Genomic DNA, 22,559 nt, shown 5'->3' on the forward strand with positions numbered 1-22,559 from the left:
TAAAAAACCTATTTTAAAATATAAGGAATTAAAAGCTGAATGGTTCAGGTTATTTTTTCTTTTTAGCTTCAAGATCGCACAAAACTACTCATACCTGACTTACTTTTCCCTGCCCCACGGAGGTGTGGTTCACACCCACAAAACTCAAGCACTGTAAGCGGGCGGTGGCTCTTTGATTCCCAGCTAGTACAGCATTAGGACAGTGATTTCGTTTTTACCAGGAGAACTTTCTTTTTTGGTTGGGGAGTTTTTTATACATTTCTTGTGGTAAAAGAAAGTTTTACTTGAACAGTGGTTAGCTTAACAGCTCAGTCATGCCCTATATTAGAATTAGAACCATGGCTCTTTTTTTCTTCCTGAAATACCCATAATCCTAAAAAACCCAGTACTTATCAGGAAGTAGATTTTGAAACTAAAGCTACATTTTTTTCATCTTTATTGAAATTTCTTCTTTGCCAAGTTAGGGGGAAGAAATACACATTTCCCCCCTTTTTCCATGTAACTCTCCTTGGGCAGACTGCCACTGCCAGCAGCCATGGGCGAGTGCGAGACCTGAATCGACTTTTCCATGTTTCTAAGGCTAGACCACAGCAGCTCTGGGAGGGTTCCCACCCCCATCCCTGGCCCCATGGGGAAGAGCAGAGTGTAATTATTCTTCCCTACCTCTAGGAAATGGGAAAACAATTAAAGATGCTAAAGTAGGCCTGAATAAAACCGCAACATCTGGCCAATCGATTTTGTTGGTGCGCCACTACCCTTCTAGCCAGGCTTTCTCTAGAGGGTTGAGGTGCACTGCCCGCTACCCACCAATGGCTTCTGATACTTGTTGCTACATAAAAAATCTTTCTGTGTTACCTCAGTGTGAGCTGTAGGAATCGGCATTTGTGCTTTTGTTTTCAACTTTCCAGTCTCAACTGAAAATGAATGGTTGATGATAATGAAATCCTACCAGCTTTTCATATGCGTGAAAAGGCAACATAATATTAGAATAATGCACTTTGCATGTATACTGTTCACATATAACAACTAGCAATAGATATTCCTTATATTACAAAAATGGACCAGTAAACCTTTCTTTGAAGGTTTAGGGATACCATAAAGAAAGTCTAGATGATTTCACCATCAGTGATAATCTTCATATTTCATTGTTTTGAGCATTTTTAAAAATAAATGCATTTGAGGAAGTGTTGAACAGATCTGGATACTCGTCGTCATAATCAACAATGCATCGAACACAGAGCGACTGTGCAATCCATTCCAAGCAGTTCTGAGTGTGAAAGGAGGCGCTAGCAACAATCACACCAGGATAACCGGTGAAGTCCAAACTATCCCAGGCAAACTGGTAAAGCAGGATCACTCTAGTTCTAAGTCAGTCAATGCAAAACCATTTAAGATTAACGGGACTTAGCTATCATCCCCACTTCTTGGGGGACTGTAATAAAACCTCCGATAGCTTCTGCCTTTGCAAAGCTTCAGCCGTCAGTGTGGCAGAATCTTCAGAGAACCCCTATTTTACTCTCATTCCTTGACTCCGACAGTTTGCCTTCGCACCAAGGGCGTCTTCATCTTTATAATACATACCACTGAGCTATGAGCTGCAACGAACACGGAATGTAGTAAAGTAGATTACAATGTATCAGATGAGAACCATGACAATCACCCCATTATAGAATTTTGAAAACAACATCCAATTCCAGGGGAGACGCTTTCATTCTCAAGTTGGTTTAATTCTTTAAGACCTATTGCCGAAAACAGCTAGCCCTATAAAATACCATCAACAATTTTGAGACTCGGAGTGTAGGCTTATATTAGAAATCCAAAATAGAAAAAGACTGCACCTAGACATGCTCCTCACAACTATTTATAGCATTGGGAGTCCTAGAATTTGAGTAACATTTCAATTTCTTTCAAGGTCTCCTCACACTAAAAATGCCACAATTAGAATCTCAGCAGCACTTAGGTCCGTGAACGTTACAACCCAAATCAAACGAAAACATTGAAAACAGCTGGAACTTACAAACCAGACCGATTTTCTACTTTGGTAAAGAGATGATAATGAAGTGTGGCACGATTTTATGAACTCATTACTCCAACTAAGTGAATTTACATTCTGTAGCACTTCAGTACCTTATAAATCGGAGCACTGCCTACGAATGAGATGGGGAATGTTTTTTCCTTTTTATGTGGAAGTCAAATGACGTACACTTAAAAATTACAGAATAAAATATATGGCACTAAAAATCAGGTTAAAAACACTAAATAAATGATACATTTTATAGAGTTGAACAGTACTATGTATTTCTTTTGTGAAGCTAAAATGGTTTACAATAGATGATTAATACCAATGTGAATTTTCCAGTCAAGAAACAAGTATTACATATGCTAAACCTAATTCTGAATGAACTTCCAAAACTATTAGCATTGTCCATTTAAATACACCGATATTAAGAAGATAGTAGTTTAAACGTGGGCTCTGACAATTTATTCTACTTACCTAAGATATCACGAGGAGAAATTTAGATTTTGGGGGTCCCAAATAAAAAACCTCGATATAACTCTTCTATTAATATTTAAAACAAACCACCTGAGGACACCCCCAAATATATTTCCCTTTCCTTAACCAATCACTACAGTTACTGCTGGCATTATATTATATTTTGTATTTGAAATAACAAGCTTCCTTTGCAAAAATATCTGTTTTCAGGCATCCTCACTTGGTGCCGTTTGGCTACGTAAGAAGCCCCTCAGCAGGAGAGAGCTACACGGTCACAAGTGGACGTGACATTTAAATCTAACTGTGATACCTGTTTCCCAAAGCCGAAGTAATGTTTCCCCTTAGCTGAATTTTACCATCAGATCCTATGAGTAAAAAAAAAAAAAAAATGACTTCAGTTTTTTAATGTCATTCGTAAGAATGTGAGAAATTTGAGCAAACCACTATGACTAATGCTGGCAACAAAGGAGTCATTTTGCCAGGCAAAGGAGAAGTCAGGAAAAGCAACTGACACTGAAGGAAGCTATGGAAAGTGTAAGAACAATTTAAAAATAGGAATAGCTATAAATTGCATCAAAAGACCATCATTAAGTGTTGAATTACAGTGCACTGTTGGAACCCAATTCAAAAGATAATAAGCTTCCATTTTTCTCCCATGGTTAAATTTTTAAATATTGTATTTTTCCAAGGAATGATAGAAGGTGGACATTCGACTACTACAGAGGACTTTGAGGAGGCTGTCGGATTGGTGTTGACCGCTCACCTATCCATTCACCGGCAGAGCACTATGTACCGTGTCACTGGAGGGAAAGAAAGACTACACAAGGCACAGTCCCTGCACTCAGCAGTCTGTCCAGCACCACAGGACACACGGGAGTCAGGGGAGCTTCCCAGAGGCAGCCGCCTCTAAACTGAGAACCGGCACTCTAGGAGGAGCTAGCTGGGGCAGATCAGGGTGTTAGGACGAAAAGAGTGATCAGGCAGAGGGAACTGTGTGTGCAAAGGCCATGGGGTGGCCCGGACAGCCAGACAGACACGTGGGAGGGGTCGGAGCTTTCACAAACTAAGTGCAGCTGAAGAACGGGTTCGGAGGCACGAGGGGAGAGTGACAAAGCCATGGAAGTGTGCAGGCTCCAAAGTTCTTCTATGACTCTGAGGAATTCTGAGGAATCGTGGAAAGCAAAGCCAAGCACGGGAGGAATGCAGGGTAGGCTCATTTGTTATCTACTCCCAATGCTGCCCTCACCACTTGGGTACTCAAAGCGGTGCTTCTGGAATGTCATTCAATGCAATGCACCTTTCATTTCAGGCCAGGCTCTTGAGTTTGGTCAACACGACTCATGACGTTTGGTCCCTGCAGGCCTTATACAAGGCATGGTGTCTTCAGTTCAGCACTGGGTCCCACTTTTCCCTTCACCTGGCTGCTTACACACCACTTCCCTTCCCACCCTCTGGGAATTTCTGAGTCTGCCTCTGGTTTAGACTGGTGAGAGCAATGCCACAGGTGTACGGAGGATGCTAAGTAAGAGTCTCTCATACTCTCTGAGATTTAGTGTGCGAAAAGCACCATGACAGCTACCCAGACACAGAGGACGGGCAACGGGTTAGTGGTCAGGAGGTGCCACTAGGTCACCACAAGGCACAGTTCTTAAAACGTCCTAGGAAGTCCAATACGGCTGTCAGAGCTGCGTGAGGCCTGTAGTTTCTAGTGTTGTTAGTGTTTAGAATGGGGGGGAGATGAAGAAAACACCCTGTGCAAAATGAAGTGTGAGAAGACACTCTCCATTGTTTGGCGGATTTGGGGGCCTTTCAAAGTTTTACAGACAGATTTTCAAGTTTCTCCCTCTGTAGTCAAACCTTAGAAGCTCTAGAGAAGACACCGTGATGGGACCTGGTGCCGTCCCCTCTTCACTCACTAGGACGGGGTTTAGTGAGTCCACGCTGGGCAGTCTGGTGCAGAAGACCATGGCAGCTCCTCCATATGTGTGTGTGTGTGTGTGTGTGTGTGTGTGTGTGTGTGTGTGTGTGTGTGTGTGTGTGTGTGTGTGTGTGTGAGAGAGAGAGAGAGAGAGAGAGAGAGAGAGAGAGAGAGAGAGAGAGAGAGAGAGAGAGAGAGAGAGAGAGGGCGAAGGAAGCCAATGGTAGCTAAAGGAAAAGGGCACTGAAGTAAATATTTTAAATTTTCTGGTAGCCCCATTAAAAAGTAAAAATAAACAGGTGAAATTAATTTCAGTAATATCATATATTTAACCCAATTTAGCCAAAATATTACCCATTCGACATGTAAGTATAAAAAGTATGAGATAGTTTGTAGTGTATTTTCCATACTAAGTCAGCAAAAGGCAGAGTGTATTTTACCTCTGTGACACACCTCACCCAGGACTGGGCACACTGCCCGTGTTTGACAGCCAGAGGTGGCCAATGCCTCCACCATGTTGGACAGAGCAGGGTTAGAGCATTTTACTGAACGTCCCATCTGCCACTTACCATAGAGCGGTCAGAATAATCCAACGTTTTCTCACGACAGAGGTAACTAGCCGAGGATTAGGGAGAGGCTCCCAGTGCCAGGAGACGCTGGTTTCATCAGCAGGCTGCCAGCGGGCCCGGGAGCAGGGGGAGAAATGCCTCCCGCAAGGGGCTGGGTTAGGGTGTGGTGAGGAGGCTTGGTGGGTGGTGGACTTGAATAACCCAAATCCACGACCCCTCATTATAGCAAGAAGGCTATTCTGAATGTAAAATCTGTTAGCCATTTTCAACGTGCTGTTCCATCCACTGTTATTATTTAAGACTAAGGTCTGGACACAGCTTTTTACAGGCCAATCATACCGCAATAAAGTGATTTTCAGAAAGGATGAAAGATCTGGGGAGGATGGTCCTAGGAGCAATAAGATTGCCCCAAATACTACTAAACAACTGATTATTATTATGAAAAATAGCTCAGAGCAAAGTTACTTTTACTTTATTTAACTGCCTCGATGATCAGTTTTAAAGGGGCTTTCCAGTATCCACTCAACGCCCGTCCTGAGGACGAAACCAGACCAGCTTCCCTGGGTTTCGAAGGGCTCCACGGTACCTCCGTGTGCACTGAGGAATGAAACACACTAACACACACAGACTTCCACACAGTGCGGGCTTTTCGGTCAGTGGGGAACCCCTGCCCAGATCACAACAGTGCCCGTGAGTATTCACAGAGTGAAAACTCCAGGCCGTTCTGACTCCCCACGATGGCATAGAGCATCTGGACGTCTTGGAAAGCGAATCATCTGTTGAGTTTACCAGTGTGCCAAGTATGACCTCGGTGCCAGTTTATTGAAGAAAAGTACTGTATGATTACCACTGTAATTTCTGCAACAGGAAAGTTTCCTGTGGTTAGATCATTTACAACTGGCGCTATGAACAAAGTTATTAGGAGGGGTTGCTTTGAGGGATAGACAGTCATTTACGTAAGAGAATGAGTTTATATCACAGTAAATCCTGGCTAATATGTACCAACAGGTCCGCTGCATGTATATAGGTGGAACTGGCAGGGACGCCCTCACAAACTGCCACCTGGACAGATGGAGCTGAGACCTATCCGGAGACACTGACTCTCTTCGTTTGAAAGGCCAATGATTCGACAGCCATTCTTAGTTCACATATTTGCTTTTCAAGGGTTAGTTAGCTATGGGTTTGAAGATGAGAGCAGTGAGCACCCTAGCTATTTCCAGGGAAAACCAGTAGAAGTTTACAGAATTAGTTTTGGACAGTGTAAATCAACGCCAGTTAAAAATTTCTAACCTAGGCGCATTCCCTCTCTCCACTTTTCCCCAGTATGCCACGCTCAGGGTGTTAGTTACTTTATCAGGAACTGTACTGGCTTTGGAGTCAGATTCCAGTTTGAGCCAAAGCTGTGCGATCTTTAGCCAAGTCACCTAACAGTACATGGCTACTGGCAGGAACACACATGCAAATATAAGCTGTTGTCACAACTGCACATGGAGAAATGGAGGTGGGCTTCGCTGTGCATTGCTTTTTAGGAGCAAGCCCACAGGTTCTTAGCTTAGGCTGCCAGTGTGTATTGGTTTCTGCAGACCTGATCTTGAAAGGAGATAAACTGCTGAGTATTTTTAAAAATCAATTACTGCACTCCTTTATCTTCTAAAAGTTTTTTAAAGGATACGTCCACATCAGACTTACATGGGCAGAAATTTAGTAAAATGAAAATTGCTCCTTTTACAAAAATTAGTTTGGGATCTGTGCTCTGTGTCCACAGCTGGTATCATGCTGTGAATCTCTTCTGCAAAATTGTATCAAATAGCATTATAGCTTTTAATGTCATCCATCACCTGATTTGATAACAAAGCAGGAATATTTTAACAACTGGAAAAGCTGTGTCCCCTAACCTACATCCAATTTCAATGGTATTTATTCTCACCAGGATTCCAAGCAGCCCCTTACTGGTTTTAAATACATATTTTATATTTAATGTGTGTGCTAGGGGGGAGGTAGAAGCTGACGTACAATTATTGTTCCCCTGACATCGTACATATTAGTCTATCAAGTAACCACTTAGAACAGGGGTGTCAAACTCATTTTCACCGAGGGCCACATCAGCCTCATGGTTGCCTTCAAGGGGCCGAGTGTAATTTCAACTCCTTAACAGTTAAGGAGTAGTTACATTTATACAGTCCTAAAATTACATTCAGGCCTTTGAAAGCAACCTCGAGGCTGATGGGGTCCCCGGTGAAAATGAGTTTGACACCCCTGACTTAGTTTAGAGCTTTACATACTCGGTGATGTATGTCCGGTCCGACAAGTGATAAGAACACTGCAAACAGCTATCATTTATTTAATGTCCACAACATACTAGGTGATTGGCAGATATATCCTCTCCAATTGCCCAAACATCAGGAGTTAGGCAGGTATCACCTTACCTTTATTTTTTAGCCAGGACCTTGCCCCAGGTCCTAGGGCCAGCGGTGCAACACCGTGAAGTCAAACAAAGGGCAGTGTGGAGTCAGAAAGACCTGCACGCCACCCCCACCTCAGCCCCCCCGCTGTGTGACTACGGATACATGGCTTCATTCTTCTGATAGCTCCCTCATAGAAAATGAGGGTACTCCTTAACTCCTATGGACACTGTACGGAAATAAAACCACAGACCGCCCATTTCCGCGCCAGCTCGCAGTGGCGTTCAGTAAACATTAACAGTGGTGAGCAGTACACAGTGACGCCAGGGTTTGAGCACAGGATCCCGAGGTCCTGATTCCCATGGTAACATGGTACCTCTGAACTCTAATACGGAGAATGAGATACTATCACCTAGCTTCACTTACTAAGTTAAAACTAAGAACAGCACTCGTGAGAAAACAAAGCACACCGAGATGGAATGTATAATGGTGGTTGCCAGGGGCTGGGGGAGGGCGGGAAGAGTGGGGAGCCACTGTTGAATGGGTGTAGCCTTGCAGTTTTATTGGCTCGGCCAAAAAGTTCCTTTAGTTTTTTCCATCCAATGGCTCTCTAGTAGCACTTAGCTGTCTTTAACTTCATTCGAAACAATTTTGTTAGATTGTATTGTGACAGCTGCCATATCAGCATGCATTAAAAAACACTTTATAAAAATCAGTGAATTTTTGTGCAGCCATTTTAATATTGAAGATGGAAGAAGGTATGCAACATTTCTGGCATATTATGCTTTATTATGGATGTCAGATTTATTATTTATTGATGGAAACTTTGTATAAGGAAATGGAATTATGACCTTTTTTACATATGATAGCAGATTTATTTTATTATGTGATCTTAATAGAATCTTAAACAGTGGGAAGACGATTTATCCTGTTTTAGCTGTGCAATATAAAATAAGTCATTGCCTGAGATTGATTTCCAAATGATTTCTTAATTGGACGTTCAATAAGAATGAGTAGGTATGTGCAACGTGATCTAGACCCCTGAATGTAAGAAAATGGTTGGTGTCCCCTTCTCATATGATACGAATGAAAGCAGAAGGCCCTTTCCATAACTCTGTATGGAGTGGTTTCTGTTGTAAAAGACATTGGTCTACAGTAGGCACATACTTACATCAGAGGTAGACATCTCTCTGCATAATGACATACCCTTTAACTAACTGCTTTTCCCAAAACCAATCACCTGTAACTTATGAAATAATGATGTCATAATGCAATTACTAAAGAAAAAAAAACTATTAACATGTTACATGTTTTAAAATGTTCATTAATGTCTCAACTTAAACCTTCAATATATTTTAGTAACTGTGAAAATAACATTTAATATAGGGGTGATTTAAAAAATTCATTAATGAGCCCTGGCTGGTGTGGCTCAGTGGATTGAGCACTGACTTGCCAACCAACAGGTCGCTGGTTCAATTCCCAGTCAGGGCACATGTTTGGGTTGTGGGCCAGGTCCCCAATTAGGGGTGTGCGAGAGGCAACCATTTGATGTATCTCTCACACATCGATATTTCTCTCCCTCTCTCTCTCTGAAAATAAATAAATGAATCTTTAAAAAAATTTGTTAATGAAAGTACCATAGACACGAGTATCCGAAATGACATTCTTCTTGTAGTCCGCTTAGCAACTGAGAGTCTTCAAAAAATCATAATGATATATGCGGAGGGCAGGTAATTAAGAAATTTTAAAGTGAATATTGTTTTGAGGAATTTTATATCTAAAACCATTGAATATTGGTATTTCTATAATTATTTCTCCATCTGTAATCTCTTAAAAACGGTGATTTTTAAATTAATGCTAATTAATACTCATAAAATTATTATTCCTTTTTAAATTGTAATTTCTGGTCATATTGGATAGCAAAAAAATAAAAGAAAAGAAAGAGAAAGCACGGTTAGCACTTGTGTAATAAGTTATGGTAAAGACGAGACAGAAAGCCACCTCCGCTTTCCTACATAAATGAAGAAACAGACTCTTCTGTCACTTCTGACATACTCTCTCCTCACTGTAGGAAAGACAGTTTGCTTGATTATTCAAGTAATTTAAAAATTGCTTTATTTTCCTGGTTTGTCTTTAAAAAGGGAGTTAATGGCTCAACAGAGGTCAACTTTTGCTACTAAAATACTTGCTTTTTCTTTCCCATCCCTTCCTTGTGGGTCATGACTATAAATTACATCTTAGTCTAAATAAAGAAAACAGCTACCGGTACTTGAAAACTCCAATGTTCTGTTTAGTAAACTGAGTTCAACATTGAGAATCTTTGTAAAAAGAGAACTCTTTCCCAGTTCCATTTCATTTTTTCTGCAACTTGTACTGCTTCACTGGAAAAGACAAAGTTAATTTCTAAGGCTCAATGTGATTATTTTTGCTTTACAGGTAATTTTCAAGATACGTGTACAGTAGGTGATCTAAAGAAACAAGATGTACGCGGCTTAGAGTGAAGTGCAGAGCGGTCTCTGGGGTGCCCGCGCCCTTTCGTTACCGAGAGTGGACCACAGCACACACCCAGTGCCCAGGACACAGGATAGCCAGCAAGCGCTCTACAGGCGTTTGCTGAATTGAGTGAATGCGCCTGCTTTCTGTCAGATCTGACATTGTGGGTGTGGGTGGGACGTTTTTCGTTCCCATTTTCAATGTCTGCTTCATCCCAAAGCAGCTCTGGCCCTGTTGATGCCCTGCCTCTTCATTTCTCTTCTCAGGACCTGCTCCTGGCTCGATTCCCCAAGTTCTGGACCTGGGTTTTTATGCGTCATTCTACTACAGCTTTGTTTTCGTGAGATGCTGATTAAATTAGGCAAAAGTCAGCTACTTCAATATTTGGGAGACGTAACATAAATATTTTTAAGTATCACCAATTGCAGCAACTAAACTTCTTAAAATAAATATAAATCATAATCAGATAAGTCAGAAGTACATTTAATTTTAAAAATGGAGAGGGGAGGTTGCTTGAAGGAATTTTTTACCCAATACCATTTAATAATGGCATTTCTGTAACAATTTCGTCATCTCTTCTCCTCTAGAAAGTGATTATTCTTTAAGATTTGTAGTTAATGGCTATTAATACTCTTCATTCTTAGGCTCCATTGGAATGCAACTTCAGTTCACGTTGGTTAGTAAAAAACAAAACAATCAGCACTTATGTAACACAAGTAATATCAAATTGCTGAGCCTGGTTCAACTGGGGAAATGCGGTGATGCAGGCCAGATGCAAAACAATCAGCCCAGGCTAGTTCTGCACTGGGGTTCCAATTAAGTCGCTCCCCAAGAGTGGGAGGGTAGGAGAATGCAGGGTGTTTTAGACATCTTGGTACAGTTAATTAAAAAAAAAAAAAAAAGAAGTAAAAGGTAGCTGTGACCTTCCAAACTGTGTAAGATATGGAAGGAGTGTGAAAACTGTCTCCGTTCTTTGATCATGCATTTGGGCGGGCTGACCTGAAACCCTGATTTTGAATACACAGGCCTCCCCCCTGCGGCCCCTCAGCACAGAGCTCATGCACAGTGCAGACCTGCCCGAGCCACAGAGGAGGAGTTCAAAATTCCAAGCCTGGCCTGAAGAAAAATACACTTTCCTTTAATTTTTACTGTTTTTTTTTTCAAATAAATTATTTACCATGTGTATAAGGTAGCTACAGTTTAAATATTCTACATTTTATTGAGAAAGAAGGTGTATTGATTACTCTCTAAAAAGGGGAAACCTCTTCTGAATAAAATTATAATGCCTGCAAAGCAATCCTTTATTGTTCGTACATCAGTTTACATGTATCTGCGCTTGTTTAGCCTCCTAACTCTGAGAGAGGTTGAGCTGGTTTTTCTCTTGTTTATAGGGGGAACCAACGTTCCATATTTGCCCCAAGTCTCAGAGTGGGCAATGTCATTCTGGACGGAAGTCCAGCCTGTCTGACCCCCAAAGGCCCATTCCCATTCTACTCACACTGTACTGGGCATAGAAATGACTTTGGAACCTATGTTGGTGATGCCCTTTTTATACGGTTTCTTACTGGAAAATTCTCACAGTAAGTGTTCCAATTGTTGGGAAATATCCAAGAAGCCTTTCACTAAAATGAAATGATGGTCAGTATGGCTTCTAAGAGGGTGGTATGAATCTCCAAACTCAAGTCCTGGTTCCTTCCAAACTGGAGAAGAAAATAAAAATATAAGAAGGGAGGAAGAGGGAGGAAGAAGTATTTGAACCCCCCCAAATTACACAGTTTTGATTCTGCTAAAACGAATACAATTTAATGAACTTGCACTGTATTTACAGTGCTACATAGAAGTATGAATTTCTCTTAAACTTCCCCCAAATTTCACCCCATTGACTCCTCAGCTAATTTGCTATAAGTAACTTCAATTCTTGTTGACAGTTATGATATCCTTCTAGATTTATATTCTTTAATCTTTTGTTTTATTTCACTTGTTTGTTTTCATGTTTTCACCATTAGGAAAATAACACATTTCTGCGAAGATGCATCAGGTTTTGAAATGCCAGTGATTAAATGGAGCCTGAGCCTTATCCTGTAAGGAGAAAACACATTCCTCACTCTCCCTCGGGGACGGCTCTGTGCTGTGTGGGTACAGGAGTCGCTGTGCATTAGCAGCGCAGCACGCACAGAAAGGCGATGCTTCTGTAAATGCACTGTTAGAGTCAGCAAATTCCAGGATCTAGCCTTCATTACAGGGCTTCGAAGACGCCACCGCAAGGACACAAACTGGAAACAATCTACGCTGCTTAGAAGAGCCGTGAGCTTCTTCCCATGGCGTTGACCTGCTCCCCCCTAGACGTGGGCTTGGTCTCTGATATAGGAGAGGGGTGAGTGTGAGAGAAGGTGAGCATGTGCCCCATGGTGCTACAACAGTTCTAGGTGGTTCTGAAGTCTTCTTGCTCACATTCGAGGGTGTCCCCCTCTCCTGAGCCCCAGGGCAGCAATCACTGGGTGACTGAGGGAGGCGAGGCAGAGCGCTGCAAGCGTGTGTGTGTGCACACACACCTGACTACGGGTGTCTGTGTTACAGGGATCTGCTTATCCCTACAAAAATCCTTATCAGATGGGTAGTGAACATAGATACCAAGGAATAAGGTTAAGAGGAAAAAAATCACTATACTCAGTATGTCTTTGAAGAGCACAAAATTGCAGGAAAAAATTGGGGCGACTTGAAACACTGGTATTTGCTACAGAATTTTTCTGCCTTCTCAGTCATTAATTGCTTCATGTTGAGGCTCTCTGCAGTGCCGTAAGCTGCTAAAATCATCACGGAGTCCCTCTACGAGGAGCAACAACAGCACGTGGTACCCCAATGAGCACTGCGTTCGGCGGGCCTGTTCCACTGGTGCTGTGGGCCCAACACCTTCGCTGGGCTCTCAGTTTCGCTGTGTGACTTCCTGTCTACTGCACCCAATAGCAGTAGCATCCACTGGCATCTGTTGCCTAGAACTAAACCCACCTGCCACACTATGACCGAACTATGCCGTTTCTTTATTTTAAAATGTTCCAGAAAACATCTCCAGGTAAAAGTGAACTTTTTCAGAATCTTGTCTCTGCTTTCCAGTCCTCTTGACCTGGACTGCTTTATCTCCTTGGGAGAGCTGATCTCCGCAGTCTCAACAGTCCTAACCTCGATCCATTGTCTGCGTTCTTAAAGTGCTTTCTCCCCAGCCCTCTGTCAGAGATCTCCACCTGGCTCCAGAACTAATCCCCCATCAGGCTTGCCAAGTCTTCCTCCCCACCCCTTGATCATGCCTCCTACTCCGTTGCACCCATTCTATCACAGGTTGGGCCCTATTTACTTCCTGTCCTCCACAATTCCAGCCCAGCTGTCTTCTCTTCCTCCAGGTGGTCCCTGCCATAAACCACTGCACAGCACCAAGGGACAAAACAACCACCTAAGCCACTGGTTGATTATTTCCCCTGTAAAGAACCTTATGAGAAGACTTGCTCTATTTAAAGAAGGACTTTGATTTCTTATTCCAATCTGAGGGTCTTACATAATCTGACCCCAGGGTCTTTGATCAGACAGACAACCCTCTGCCCTGGGCATGGGCTCGCACTAGCCAAGGGATTCGGGTTCCAGCCTCCACCTTCCCCTCTCCACCTCAATGCCTAAATGCCTCCTCCTCCTCCCTTGCCTTCCAGGGAGCTATTTTGGCATTTGATTGCAGTCAATTTAGCAATTTTCATTTTGGGGCGTCAAATCACTCTCAAGAGTATCCAATCCTGTAAATTGTATAATCCTAATTACACCATGAGTACAACTTCCATGCGTACGGCGTTGTGTCCCTTGGCTCATGGGTCTGCTCTCCACCACCAGGCAGGAAGCAGAGAGCCACGAGCAGAAGCGTTAGTAGCTCTCAGTTTTGCCAGAGGAAGGCCATTCTCGCGATGGTTCTCTGAGCCTCATAGGCTACATCTAATTTTTATCACACCCAGGAAATGAAACACAGGAAGATAAAAATTTTAAAGAGAGCTTTAAATTAATATCAAGATGTTAAAGGTGGTAATGGTAATTTTTTTTAAAATATGGAGTTCATTCCTTAAGAAAAAATAGAGACTACCCAATATCTTTCCCATTACGGTAACGGAAATTCAAATTAGAGTTTTAATTTGAAATGGCTAGGAGTTAATTATTTAGAGTAGAGCGGGATAACTTAAATTACAATGTGTTCTTCATAAGTGTTCTAAAGGCAGAGATGCTGCTCTACTTTTTGATGGGTAAAAATGGTCAGGATTTGATAGAACTCTTGTGAGAGGCCGTGTAGCTTATGTGTTAAGTACAGAGTCGGAATGCCTGGGTTTCCTGGGTTCAAATCCAACCTCTACCACTCTCTTCAACCTTGGTGATCTTGGACTAGTTCTACCTGCCTCGGGTGGCTGATCTCTAACATGAAGATAGATGATAATCCTATTTACATCATAGAATTATTATGTAAATTATACTGAAAATATACAAAGTTTTTAGCATAATGAACACAAAATAAGTACTCAGATATTTACAATTATTGCTATTAATTTTAAGAGTTGAAGGGTCATACTGTGAAGCCTTGTTAAAAATAGTCAATGCTTTCCTGGTCACAACAGTTGTTTAGAGTTCAGATGTAAAGATATTACCTTTTGAAACTCATAAAACTTGCAGATTTAAAAAGGCTGTTATGAAGAATGAATGAGATAAAAACATGGAGTAGTTGGCGCAGTGCCCAGCGTCCAGCAACTGCTCAATAAATGGCAGCTATTGTTAGAGGAGCAGGTGATTCACAGAATAAATCGCTGTTTCAGCATTGCTCCTTAAGATAAACCAAACTATCCCATTAATACCAATGAGAGAGTTCCTTTAAAAAAAAAAAAGATTTTATTGATTTATTTTTAGAGAGAGGGGAAAGGAAGGAGAAAGAGAGAGAGAAACATCAATGTGTGGTTGTGTCTCACACGCCCCCTACTGGGGACCTGGCCTGCAACCCAAACATGTACACTAGCCTGGGAATCAAACCAGCAATCCCTTGGTTCATAGGCCTGCACTCAATCCACTGTGCTACACCAGCCAGGGCAAGAGTTCCTTTTTAAATTTCAGGCTATAACACCATGGAAAGAACAGGCACACTGAAAATAAAGTCGCTCACGAACATTTTCTCATCAACAGGCAAGCCCCTGGACTAGTTTGTAAGAGCGTCGTGGGTCCGCTGACTTAGCTGGGTTTGGCTGCTAGAAAGCTAACAGCTAATGCAGTGGCCAGTCTCCACAAAGGCCCCCAGGCTCACATTCTCTATACCATCCCCAATCCCGGCTCTGCGTCTGGCTCTCCTTGTCCCTTTGTCTTGTTTTTCAATTCACTTATTTTAAATTCCATTTGGACTCATGGAAAGCTGTTGACTGCTTTGGATTTCTTTCGGGCCGCAAGACGGGTTGTAAACAAACACATCAACCTGGGAAATAACTCTGAGAAGTATGTACTGTGCTTCTAATTTGTACTTTTTAAGTTTTCTATGTGAAGTGTACCTTTATTTAAAAATGTGAGCTACAAGAAGCTCTTTGGATAATGCCAACTCACTTGTGGCCCAAATGTCCCTAATTCAAATCAGGTTCGAATAAATTACTTCAACATCCTTTCTGCCTCACAGAAAGTGACAGAAACGAGGGTGAATCCCATCCGTATATTTAAATAGTAACCAATCAATCAATCAATCAATGTTGTTTGAGTACTTGTTATGTTTGCCATTTTCTCTGCACTGCTTAGCAAATCAGATTCCCTGGATATCCTGTTTGGTTGTGGGCACTGGACTGGCTAAAATTCAACAATAATCAAAGCTTAATGATGAATAAAGACCAAAAGCTGGGACTGAAAATTCCACAGATGCAATAATAGCTAAACTGGGAATAACCAGACCAAGTAGTTAAGACTGTTCTGTGTGCCATCTTGGAGAAGGGGAGAGAAAGATTACTCACATACATGTACGTACACACACGATGTTCCAGATTTACGTCCTCCAAGGTTCTAACCTTGTCTCTCTAAATACTCATTTCTTAGGCAAACACATCTACTTTCACGGGTGATGACTCTAAAATCTTTATTTTCAATCTTGCTTGTTCCTCAGACTTCAGACTCACATATCCGACTTCCTGTTAGAGCCACTTGCCTGGCTGACAGACATTTCAAATGCACTGTCCTAAACCAAACTTCATTTGAATCTTTCCCCTGGAAATGCTTTTTTCTCCCATCGACTCACCAACGTTTCATGAGCTACGTAAGTAACTAGTTTCTGACGCTCAGCCTCTCCACCACCCCTCACTGGAAGTAAGGCTCCGCCGGGGCAGGGATCTTTGTCTATTTTGTTCCCTTGACCTTCACCCCAGATGTCCCCAAGTCTGCCTAGCATGGTGTCTGGCATTTAGTAGATACCGAATAAATGTTTGCCAAGTGAAAGCAGCTTTTCTTAGTGTGGTGATTGTGGTGAGGAGGGGGGAAAAGGTGACTAAATGGCAATGGGAAAAAAATAAAATTTTAAAAAAAAGCAGCTTTTCTCTCATGCCCCCAGAGCTGCTCCAGTCTTTTCTAACCTTAGCAAAGACATCAGCAGCCCAGCCCGGGTAATTTTCCTAGATCTTTGCCACTGCAGTTCCAATCCGGAGCTGCCAATGACACTTCCCAGAGAGCCTTGTTTAACTAACACTGTCGGTCTACTTCTATCCCTGCGCCTCCCTTCCCCAAATGATGTAAAACAGCCCCCAGGGCTGGCCCCCTTCAAATGGGCATACCTCCCTGCAGGCAGATATGAACTGCAACGCTGAGCTTACCATTCTGCTGCACGAAAACAGCCAGAGGTTGGTTCTGCTTTGCCCGAGAGTCCGGGTCCTGGCCCCAATCTGCGCTTTTGGTCCTACCTTCTGTCACCTCACACCGTGAATTTTCACGGTGGAAACACGAAGTTACTTCTGGTGCCCTGTGCAGACAGCCTGTCCTTGTTCCTCTAAGCACTGCTGACTCTAATACCTCAAGAGTCAGTCTTGGGTCAATTCTTTAAGAAGCCTTCCCTGACTTTCTAGGCTGGTCTAAATGTCATGGTTCTATGTGTTCCCATAGCAACCACATGGCGGCATAAAAAAAATCTCGGCAATCATTTGCAACGAGTGCTAAAGCCTTATGCATGTGCAGGGAGGAAAGGGGGGGGGGTTCATAACAATGAGAGTTATAATCTACCAGGGACTATCTGTTCAAGCTCTTACAGTAAGTATAAGAAAGAATCAGGTTACCTGGTGCCTCCATTCTGGTGAAGAGGAAAATACTTAATCTTTAAAGTGTTTGGTGAGAAAAAGGGAAGCCAGAAGAGTCTTTGGTTTCCCCTCTCTGACTTGGCAGCTCTGGAACAGTGATGGTGGACTTCGAAGTCCACTAGCTTCTGGTACCTGGCCAATGGGAGCACTGAGGGCCATATCCTATCATAAAGTGAAGACATCTAGTAAACCCGCATTAAGTTATTTCCTTAATGTTATGTTGCCAGTTATAAAGGGACAGCTATATTTCAATCATTACAGAACACCACTTGGATTTAGCGCGTGTCCACTAAATGTAGGTTCTCCAGCATGCGGCACAACAGGGTTGTCCGACCCCACACCCCCACATGCTCACGCTCCTGCTGGTTTGTCCCCTTTTCTCACGGGTACACGCAGCCCTGGTAGGGATAACTGGGGTGTGTGACACAGTCAGATGCTGTCCTCTGGGCCTCTTCAGTTTACTCATAAATTTCAGAAAAGCAAAGAAAATTATTAATCTGCCATTACGTTTTCATAAAAACATTTCCCCCCATGGAATAATCAATCTTTAATTTAAAGATTTTTTTTAACCTATATGCTATGAACTTCATACAAAAGGAATGAGGTACATGGTCACTGGCTGGTTGTCTTAAAATACTGCCTCTATTTGAGGAACCCTGAGATTAATCTATAGTTATATCTCTTAAAGCAATTTCATTTCAGGAAATAGATTTATAAGTCTCTTACTTAAAGGGAAATGTCTGAGTTGGAAACTGACATTCTTTGATTTGGCTGCCCTTAACAACTATGGCCTCTTTCGCCTAACAGGTCTGCTTACAAAAATATAAATCCAGTTGACTTTACATAATAATGAGCTCTCTTCTTTTACAGCCTTATAACACTTCCATGATTTTTGGCAGCTGTGTCTTCCAGACACTGCATGTACACTGAATATCCAAAAAGGAAATTAGGTAATAAACTAGTGTGCTGAGTGTCATCAGCTGTGTTATTTGAGGGATCACAAAGTAAAATACACGTGAGGTGAAACCCAAAATTTACAGTTGGAGAGAGACAGACTAGAATTACAAATTGCAGATTAGAAGTCCAAGGGCTTGCATAAGTTCTGGGGGGGGGGGTGTCATTTAGCCCTGAATGCTTTAAGCCACACATGTGTACACGAAACATCTAGTTGGTGGCTACTAAATATGTCCTGTCTTGCTAAGTTCTGGAGCTAAGATTGTCCTGCCCTAAAGACATCTTAAAGAGAGGCCGGAAGTCCCGTTGATGGCTGTCCATGTTTGTCCTACTATGCGGCTTCCCCAGGTGGGGCTGCTCACTACAGGAGGAGTCTCCACAGGCCAGGCCACTCTGGAAAATGTGCAGGAGCCTCTCCAGCACTGGTGACAGACACTCCGTTCCCCCCACTCCCCCCCACACGCCCTCTGAGAACTTTGGGAACTGCAAGACTAGAATGATCTTTACAACCTCCAAGGGTGGCTCTATGGGCACAGTAGCTTATTACAGGAAAATGAAGATCTAATGAAGAAATGAAGGGCTTCCCAATGAAGACCTACAGTGCAGGGCTACTGTATCATTTACAGGATCTCTCTGCACAGACATGACCAGAAAACTTTAGCATTTTGCTCTTAGAAAATAATAAAGATCTAGTATTTTGAATCTACTTTATGATTTATAAAATCTGCACATTTTGGCTTCATGTAACTTTTCATGGTAATATTAAGAGAGCAAAATGCTACATTTCCCTTTTATACATAAAGAAACAGAGACCCATCTTTCTCTCTGCTGTGTAGAATTCCATTGTGTAAATGTACCATAGTTTTTTGATCCACTCATTTGCTGTTGGGCACTTAGATTACAGGAACTACTATAAAGGACACATGGACAAAATCAAGGGGGAGGGTGGAGGTGGGGGAGGGAGGTGGGTTCGGCCGGGGTGGGGTAGAGGGATGGGGAGAAAAGGTAGACAACTGTAGTTGAATAACAATAAAAATTAAAAAAACAAAACAAAACCAGAGACCCAGATAAGTTAAATAGCTTGCCTTGATCTCACACCTAGTGAGTGGCAGGGCCGGAAATTAAAGCTAAGTCTTCTGAGCCGAAAGCCAGTACAGTTTCCACCACAAAGGAGAACCCAATGAAAAATAATACTGATCTCTGTCTCTAAATATATATTTGGTTGTGGGCAATGGACTGGCTAAGAGTCAATAATAATCAAAGCTTAACGATGAATGAAGACCAAAAGCTGGGAATGAAAATTCCACAGATGCAATAATGTCTGAACTTCAGCAAAATTAGGAATAACCAGTCCAAGTAGTCACATGTACAAATGCTTCTTTTCAGATAAAAAGGTCCCAACAAAACTTCAAGGCAAATAAGCAGTTCAAAATAGAAAAAGAAAATTACAAACTCTCATTTGTAAGGTACCATAATATGGCTCTTAACTGATGCTACTGGCAAATAAGTTATTCCGATGAAACTTCTGAGTGTTTTTATATAAAATGTTTAAGAAAAAAAAAAACTAAGCACACAAATACATCCCATTAAACAGAACAAAGATTACATAATCCACACGTATGACGTGCAGACTCCCTACACAGTTACCACTATGTGATTACCCCAAGCTTTAGAGTGCTGTGCCCTTGGGCACAGAACCTGAAGCCAATAAACTCAGAGCCCTGACTGTCCCCCCCACCCCTGTCTCCTCTGTAGTGGTCATTTCCGCATCTGTCCTTGGTGGTGTTACTCCCTTCGGCTTCAGCCAACTCCCCTCACCTCAGCTCCCTATACCTGCTGCTCCTTAGAATTCTCAGTGAAGCTCTTGTCATCGAAGGAAGAGCTTCAGGTTGTCATGGAAACCAGAAAACGGTTTATATTCAAGCTGTTTATATTCAAACGGTTTATATTAGTAAATGTTCAAACATAAAACCTACATACACATCTGTATATGTGTGTGTACACACACACACACGTGCACAGTAGGCGTACCAAACTGGGTCTTCTCAATGCTGACATCACTTCCTGACTTACCAGCAAGATGAGCAGACGACATACGGGGCAGAATTTTCATGAACTTAAGAGTTATAAAGAATAGAAAAAATACACAATGAGACTGGGAGTTGTGAAAGATTAGGTTGGTCTAGGTTTGGAGTCATAAGACTAAGATGGATCTAAGTTTGAGATTATGGTTCTGAATAGACTAGTTGATTGGGTCTTATCCCAAATGTCTTCATCCACAAAAGGGGAAGAAACAGAGTATCCATGGACCACAATTTTGTGAAATCAGTGCCTCAAACTACATAAAGCATTAAAAATACCTTATTATTAAATCACAAAGATAGCCATATTTCTCACATATTTATCCCTTCTCTCTCCACACACATACATAAACACCCACAGGACAAAATAATAAACTAACATAAAGTACAAAAACAAGTCAGTCGTTACTCTCATGAAGTATAAAATTAAAATTGATAGTCTTGTTTCATGCATGTAAGCACTAAAATTCTAATTTCCAAATAAACAGGAAATAAGCTATATTAATACAAGTCTTAAAAGACACTCATCAAGTTTCATTATCCATTACTGATCGGCTTTCTAATGGAGGAAAATTATGTGCAATTAGGATTTTCCATATTTCGTACCTCAGTTACAAAAAACAATTGTTTCCTCAGCTATTTCCATAGAAACCACTCAAAACAGCAAAAACTAAGCCAAAACTTCTAGACAGCCTTCTGCTTCAGACGCAGAGAAGGGCTGATTCTGTAAACAGTGGCAACCTGGGTTCTGATACTAAGGCCGACCCGTAGGTAGCACCTAGCACACAGCACCTTACTCTGTTCACTGACTAGTGAGCCTAGAAGGGGAGTTCTTAAATCAAAGGTACAGGTAGAATAGGAAGGTGCCAGAGGTAAATATCGACTACTTATTTTCTACTGAGCTAATCAGATAGTTAAGAAAAAAGAGAAAGGGTGGGGGGACAGCCTTCCAAAATAACATAATTTCACTATTGTGCAAATAAAATTTTCCCATTTTCCCGAAGTGAGGCTTCTGGTCACAGAACCCACCTTCCCCTAAGAGACATGCCCTGCCCACACGTGGCCTAGGTAGTTCAAGTTGGTGGACCCCGGCCAGGACTAGCCCATGAGATCCCTGCATTCCCTGGTCACAGGGAATCGTTTGGAGGTGGGCGTGTGAGTCAAGTCAAGTCCATGTTAAAGTCAATCGGGGCTTTTATAAGAACTGCTGGGAACAGAAACCCTCTTTCTGATGGTGGCCTGACAGAACTGGCACATAGAGCGAGAGCAGGGTCAGGAGGCAGTGCGGAGAATGGGGCTGAGTGTAATGACCTGGCTCATGCCCACTGCTCGCCTGAAGCCAGGCTGACACCAGGACTTTGCAGTTACACGGACCAATGATTTTCCACTGGTGCTTAAGCCAGTTTGTGTTGAATTTGCTGTCACCTGTAACCAAGATCCCACATTCGGAGGAAGAAACATGATACTCCTATTACCAATTCAGCACTGGGTTTGGGGACTGTTAAATACTTAATAATGTAAATAATGTGAAATCATGTCATATCAATTCAATAATGCAAAGTCAATCCCAGAAGCAAAGAAATAATTAATTGATCAGCTTTTTCATCCCAGAACTAAGGATATTACCTTGCGGTCTTCAGCAAAATAGACATGAAATATTTGAGTCATTTATGCTTAAGTCTCCAAAGCAGCAATTTATCTCAGAAAACTTCCCTGAGAAATAAATCACCAGGAGTCTTGATGTTGAACTCCTTAGTGAAAACAATGTCAATTATACAGTATTACTTTCACTAATAGTAAAAATTCTACACTTCAACCAATATAATGGTCAACATTAATAAAGCCATCTGACCTAAGTCTGATGTTAATTAATTGCTTATAAGTGAGGGTAAGAAAGGCAAAAATAAACTATAAGACTTTCTCCTTAGGAGGTACAATTAGTTGGACAGAAGAAAAACATATCCTAAAAGAGAATCTCAAACTTTTCCTTTAATTACCCGTTTGAAAACCTTCAGTAGGAATAAAGGTAGGAATAAAGGTAGGACTCAGAGACCTGGAATCGGAGGTAACTGTTCAATGAACTCAGTCTGTAGAGAACGCAACCTAAGTTACAGAAGTGAGACTGATAGTATCGCGTCAATTTGCTGCAAACACATATACTTACACAGCTGACCCTTGAACAACACTCTTTAAACTGCAGGGGCCCATGTATACGTAGACTTTTTTCAATAAATATTGTAAATGTATTCTCTCTTCCTTAAGATTCCTTAATATTTTCTTTTGTCTGGCTTACTGTATTATAAAAATACAGTGTATAATACATATG

General features: G+C 41.9%; 1 protein-coding gene across 5 annotated transcripts in view; it reads right to left on the reverse strand.

Annotated features, from left to right (window-relative positions):
* NR3C2 (nuclear receptor subfamily 3 group C member 2) overlaps positions 1–22,559 on the reverse strand; it is a 295,391-nt gene that overhangs the window by 122,123 nt on the left and 150,709 nt on the right. The gene's annotated exons all lie outside the window — the stretch shown is intronic.

Source organism: Desmodus rotundus, chromosome 9, assembly GCF_022682495.2.
Source record: "Desmodus rotundus isolate HL8 chromosome 9, HLdesRot8A.1, whole genome shotgun sequence".
NCBI lineage: Eukaryota > Metazoa > Chordata > Mammalia > Chiroptera > Phyllostomidae > Desmodus > Desmodus rotundus.